The sequence below is a fragment of the Gopherus flavomarginatus genome, chromosome 2 (genome assembly GCF_025201925.1).
Source record: "Gopherus flavomarginatus isolate rGopFla2 chromosome 2, rGopFla2.mat.asm, whole genome shotgun sequence".
NCBI classification, from domain to species: domain Eukaryota; kingdom Metazoa; phylum Chordata; order Testudines; family Testudinidae; genus Gopherus; species Gopherus flavomarginatus.
Window position 1 is genome coordinate 128,979,968 of NC_066618.1, and position 6,524 is coordinate 128,986,491.

Sequence of the window (6,524 nt, forward strand, 5' to 3'; positions counted from 1 at the left end):
ACAGATTTTCTCATAAATGGCAGATTGCTAGCAGATTGCACCTCAGATTTAAGCACTGACTTGAACTGGAGCTCAGCAGATATATTAACAGAAAAGGTGTGCTAATCTCTGGTTCAGTACTGAGTATGGAAACATTCATTAATGGGGAAGGGTGTTATTCCCAGCCTGCAAATATACCACACATTAGGCTGGCAAGGGCTCAGCTCTTGTCAATGAAAGCAGGTTCAGGCTTGGATATGAGACCTCCTAGGAACATACAAGAGTTAAGGGAAGTGGTAATGGGTGTTCAAACTTTTAAATCTTTCCTCCTGGGGAGGCCTTGACCTGGTTATAAGGACTTCACTGTTACATCTAGAGGAGCATTTTTCCAGAGACGTTGTAAAACAAAACCTTGACAAACCATGGACATTAAAGATCATACAGCATTTTTTGCTAATGTGGGAGGTTTAATTTGATGTTTTGAGCCAGCTTCCATTGTGAGGAATTGCGTTCTGCTTACCTCCATTCATCTTGCAGCAGAAAAGTTTATTTTTTCTCCCCTAAACTAGTGATTGTGTAGCACAGCTTCTAAATTCCACCTTGGAATTTGTATCTATGTCTTAGTGACAGATGAATAATCTCTTTACAGTGCTATAGAGTACAAGCAATTCTTCCTCCAACAGCAAACCAATCTGATTATTGCAGAGCCTGAAAAATAAGCTGTCAGTATGCTGCTTCTTTAATATGGTCGACAAAAGAAGGACTAGCCACTTACATTTTTTTTCAGTTGGTGAAAGCCAATTCTAGAATATTTTCTACTGATGATATACTGACATCTATTGATTAAGACAGAGCTCCTCAACTACGTGCTCTGCTGCTGCCAAAAGCAGACATTGGCCCCTTTGGATCTTCAACACCTGGGCCATTTTTAAAAATACTTCATAAGAGAAAATGACACTGTACTTTTAAGGCAGGTTAAATTGAAGACTGGCAGCCAGAATAGCGCAAAGATACTAAAATCACCAAGATCCAGAGCTCTCATAGAAGCAGGGATAATAAAGAGGATAGAATAAAGCCTAATAGCCGTAGCAATATGTCCCTCTTATATGACCCCTACATCAGACACTAAAAGCTTATTCTCATTATATTATTGTTTGTTAGTTCCATTGCAAAAAGTATCTTCAACAGGGAATAGCTCACCTTAACTTGGAAACAATGTACGAACATGTATTCTAATCTCGTGCCTCAGGGCACAGCAAAGCATTGCAGTTGTTAAGCAGGAAGCCTTCTTCCTTATATGCAGGATTACAGTTCTCTGGTGCAAGAAAACAATATTTGGCTTTCTTCTAAAGCTTCAGGTTTTGGACAGTGATGGAGCGAGGATACCAGACTTGGTGGAGCCAGTGACAGGCTGTGAAAATTTTAACACAGGGAACACATGCGTCCTCAGTCACTGACAGGTGGGACATCTCCAGAGTAAAATATTCTTGGCCCCCAAAGTCCATCAGTTCAATACTCTCCACCTTCCACATCCATCAATCTTTCTACCCTTCCGCCCTCCAGCACAGAACTTCAACCTTCCACCCAATTCCATCTCCCCTGCACTTCACAAAGGCTCACTTTCCTTCCTCCCCTACCTGGCAGCTGTTTCTAGGCAGTGGCAGCAGATGGGTGAACCTGTGCTCTCTGGCTAGAGGGAACCAGGTTGCTTTAGTGTTGGGTTGGAGGCTGGGTTGGGAAATGGGTGTCCTTTGGTTCTTGGGGGTAGACAAGTCTCCAATAGATGGTGAAAGGATGGTTCCCCCAACTTGTGGGTGATAGAACAGTCCCAATGTTCCCTCCCAATACCAACTCTTCAGACTAGAGGCACAAGCGGGGAGTGCGTCAGGCTGCAGTGGGAACAGGAGTCTCATGCTGTACAACAGCAGTTTAGCCCTATCTACCCTTCTCTTTATATGTTGCTGGAGCAGCTGAGGATGGGACTGGGCTGAGAAGAACCACGTGGTATGGGATGCAAAAATGAAGTTGTTCCTGCATTAGCTGCTGGATAGAAGAAAATTGTTTGTATGCTACACTGACAAAGAAAACTAACCTAATGAAATACAAGCACAGTCTAAGAGATGGGAGATAGGGACAGGCAGAAATCAAGATTTCCAGTCTATGAAACATTTGAGGGTTGTGACATTTGTTTTTGTTTCACAGCAGAATGTAACTGAAGCCTGTTGGGGGGAGAAAAAAAAACATCTCACCTCAGTGGTAAGGGCAGTCATCTGGGATGTGGTAGAGCCACATTCTCATAGACTTATAGACTCATAGACTTTAAGGCAGAAGGGACCATTATGATCATCTAGTCTGACCTCCTGCACAATGCAGGCCACAGAATCTCACCCACCCTCTCCTGTAACAAACCCCTAACCTATGTCTGAGTTATTGAAGTCCTCAAATCATGATTTAAAGACCTCAAGGTGCAGAAAATCCTCCAGCAAGTGACCTGTGCCCCACACTGCAGAGGAAGGTGAAAAACCTCCAGGGCCTCTGCCAATCTGTCCTGGAGGAAAATTCCTTCCAGACCCCAAATATGGCGATCAGCTAAACCCTGAGCACGTGGGCAAGACTCACCAGCCAGACACCCAGGAAAGAATTATCTATAGTAACTCAGATCCCACCCCATCTAACATCTCATCACAGACCAGTGGGCATATTTACCTGCTAATAATCAAAGTTCAATTAATTGCCAAAATTAGGCTATCCCATGATACCATTCCCTCCATAAACTTATCAAGCTTAGTCTTGAAGCCAGATGTGTCTTTTGCCCCCACTCCTCCCCTTGGAAGGCTGTTCCAGAATTTCACTCCTCTGATGGTTAGAAACCTTCATCTAATTTCAAGTCTAAACTTTCTAGTGTCCAGTTTCTATCCATTTGTTCTTGTGTCCACACTGGTACTAAGCTTAAACAATTCCTCTCCCTCCCTAATATTTATCCCTCTGATATATTTATAAAGAGCAATCATATCTCCCCTCAGCCTTCTTTTGGTTAGGCTAAACAAGCCAAGCTCTTTAAGTCTCCTTTCATAAAACAGGTTTTCCATTCCTCAGATCATCCTAGTAGCCCTTCTCTGTACCTGTTCCAGTTTGAATTCATCTTTCTTAAACATGGGAGACCAGAACTGCACACAATATTCCAGATGAGATCTCATCAGTGCCTTGTACTAACACCTCCTTATCTTTACTGGAAATACCTCAACTGATGCATCCCAAGACTACATTAGCTTTTTTCACAGTCATATCGCATTGGTGGCTCATAGTCATACTGTGATCAACCAATACTCTGAGATCCTTCTCCTCCTCTGTTACTTCCAACTGATGCGTCCTCAATTTATAATCAAAATTCTTGTTATTAATCCCTAAATGAATGACCTTGCACTTTTCACTATTAAATTTCATCCTATTACTATTACTCCAGTTTACAAGGTCATCCAGATCTTCCTGTATGATATCCCAGTCCTTCTCTGTATAAGCAATACCTCTCAGCTTTGTGTCATCTGCAAACTTTATTAGCACATTCCCATTTTTTGTGCCAAAGTCAGTAACAAAAAGGTTAAATAAGATTGGTCCCAAAACTGATCCCTGAGGAACTCCACTAGTAACCTCCTTCCAGCCTGACAGTTCACCTCTCAGTATGACCCGTTGTAATCTCCCCTTTAACTAGTTCCTTATCCACCTTTCAATTTTCATATTGATTGCCATCTTTTCCAATTTAACTAATAATTCCCCATGTGGAACCATATCAAATGCCTTACTGAAATAAAGATAAATTAGATCCACTGCGTTTCCTTTGTCTGATAAATCTATTACGTTCTCAAAGAAGGAGATGAGGTTAGTTTGGCACAATCTACCTTTAGTAAAACCATATTGTATTTTGTCTCAATTACCATTGACCTTAATGTCCTTAACTACTTTCTCCTTCAAAAATTTTTCCAAGACCTTGCATACTACAGATGTCAAACTAACAGGCCTGTAGTTACCGGATCACTTTTTTTCTCTTTCTTAAAAATAGGAACTATGTTAGTTATTTTCCAGTCATACAGTACAACCCCTGAGTTTACAGATTCATTAAAAATTCTTGCTAACGGGCTTGCAATTTCATGTGCCAGTTCCTTTAATATTCTTGGATGAAGATTATCTGGCCCCCCAGTTTAGTCCCGTTAAGCTGTTCAATTTTGGCTTCTACCTCGGATGTGGTAATATCTACCCCCATATCCTCTTTTCCTTTTGTCATTCTACCATTATCCCTAAGATCCTCATTAGTCTCATTAAAGACTGAGGCAAAGTGTTTGTTTAGGTATTGGGCCATACCTAGATTATCCTTAACCTCCACTCCATCCTCAGTGTTTAGTGGTCCCACTTTTTTTTGTTTGTTTGTTTGTTTTCTTCTTATTTATATGGTTATAGAACCTTTTATTATTGGTTTTAATTCTCTTTACAAGATCCAACTCTACATGGTTCTTGGCCTTTCCCTCTTTATCCCTACATGTTCTGACCTCAATAAGGTAATTTTCCTTGCTAATCCCTCCTATCTTCCACTCTTTGTAGGCTTTCTGCTTTTTCTTAATCACTTCTCTGAGATGCTTTCTCATCCAGCTTGGTCTACAACTCCTGCCTATGAATTTTTTCCCCTTTCTTGGGATGCAGGCTTCTGATAGTTTCTGCAACCTTGACTTGAAGTAATTTCAGGCCTTCTCCACCTTTAGGTCCACAAGTTCTTCAGCCCAATCCACTTCCCTAATTAATTTCCTTAATTTTTTAAAGTTAACCCTTAATCAAAAACCCTAGTCACAGATCTATTTTTGTTTATCCTTCCTCCAGTTTGAACTGAATTAGCTCATGATCACTCGAACCAAGGTTGTCCCCTACAACCATTTCTTCTATGAGGTCCTCACTACTCACCAAAACCAAATCTAAAATGGCATCCCCTCTTGTTGGTTCTTCAACTACTGGGTGAAGGAATCCATCAGCTATCGCATCCAGGAAAATCTGATCCCAATTATTATTACTAGCTCTTGTCCTTATGTCTATATCTGGGAAGTTGAAGTCTCCCATGATCATACAATTCCCATTAGTGTTTACTTCATTAAAAACATTAAAGAGGTCTCTATCCATATCCAAATCAGATCGTAGTGGTCTGTAGCACACCCCAAGCACTATCTCAGGGGAGGCTGTAGTAGCTTTCTTCCCCAATGTGATTTTTGCCCAGACAGACTCTCTTATCCATTCCATCACTTCTTATTTCTTTACAGTCTACCTCATCATTGATATATAATGCTACTCCACCACCTTTGCCTTTATTTCTGTCTTTCCTAAACAGCACATACCCTTCAATACCTGTACTCCAGTCATGACTACTATTCCACCATGTTTCTGTTAACCCTATAATATCTGGTTTCACTTCCTGCATCAGTAACTCTAGTTCCTCCATTTTGTTACCTAGGCTCCTCGCATTAGTGTACAAACATCTTAATGTTTGCTGTTTGGCTTTGCTCACATTCGTTATGGATTAGGCCCAGACGTTCTACCACCAGTATCACCTATTAGACTGGTATCTACACTACCCTTCCTCCTTACGTCCATTCTCCTACCCACGGCTGTATCCTTTCTTACTTTGTTTTCTTCCCTCTCAATGTTAAAGTCAGGCATGGAGATTACCTGGACATCTCCAACCATCTCCCCACAATTCCTAGTTTAAAGCTCTCTTAATCAGTTGTGCCAACCTCCATCCTAGAAGTCTATTTCCCTCCTGACTCAGGTGAAGTCCATCCCGAGAGAACAGTCCTCTGTCCATGAATGCTTCCCAGTGGTCATACATCCCAAAGCCCTCCTTATAGCACCACTGTTTGAGCCATCTGTTGATCATCATAATCTTGTCACACCTTTGTTGCCCTTTTCTAGGAACAGGCAGAATCCCACTGAAGATCACCTGAGCCTCGATTTCCTTAAGTGTCTCCCCCAGCCTGGTATAGTCTCCCTTGATATATTCCAGCAAGAATCTAGCCGTATCATTTGTTCCCACATGAAGGACAATCAGTGGATTCTTTCTCATTCCCGTTAGGATCCTCTTCAGCTCTAGGTCCACACCCCGTATCTTATCACCTGGCAGAGAGCACACCCTTCTGTTCTCCAGATCAGCTAGTTACAGGCCTGTCTATTCTTCTCAGTAAGGAGTCTCCAATCACGTAGACCTGCCTTTTTTTGGTGATGGTGCAATTCTCTGGTCTATCCCCTGTTCCCTCTGGCTGCAAGTCCTCATGATTTCTATTGTCCCTTGCAATCCTCCGCAACTCATCCCGTATCCTCCTGGGCTCATACTTGGTGCTGTTATCTCCATTGACTCTTTCCCTCTTACTATAGGACTAGTTGCTCTTCTCTTCTTCCTTGCCCTCTCACCTTCAGCGACCACCTGCTGTGCCCCTTCTTCATTTTCCAACGCTGCAAACCTGTTCCTGAGTTCTATTTCTCCTTCACTGGCCCGTCTTTTCCTCTGCCTGGTT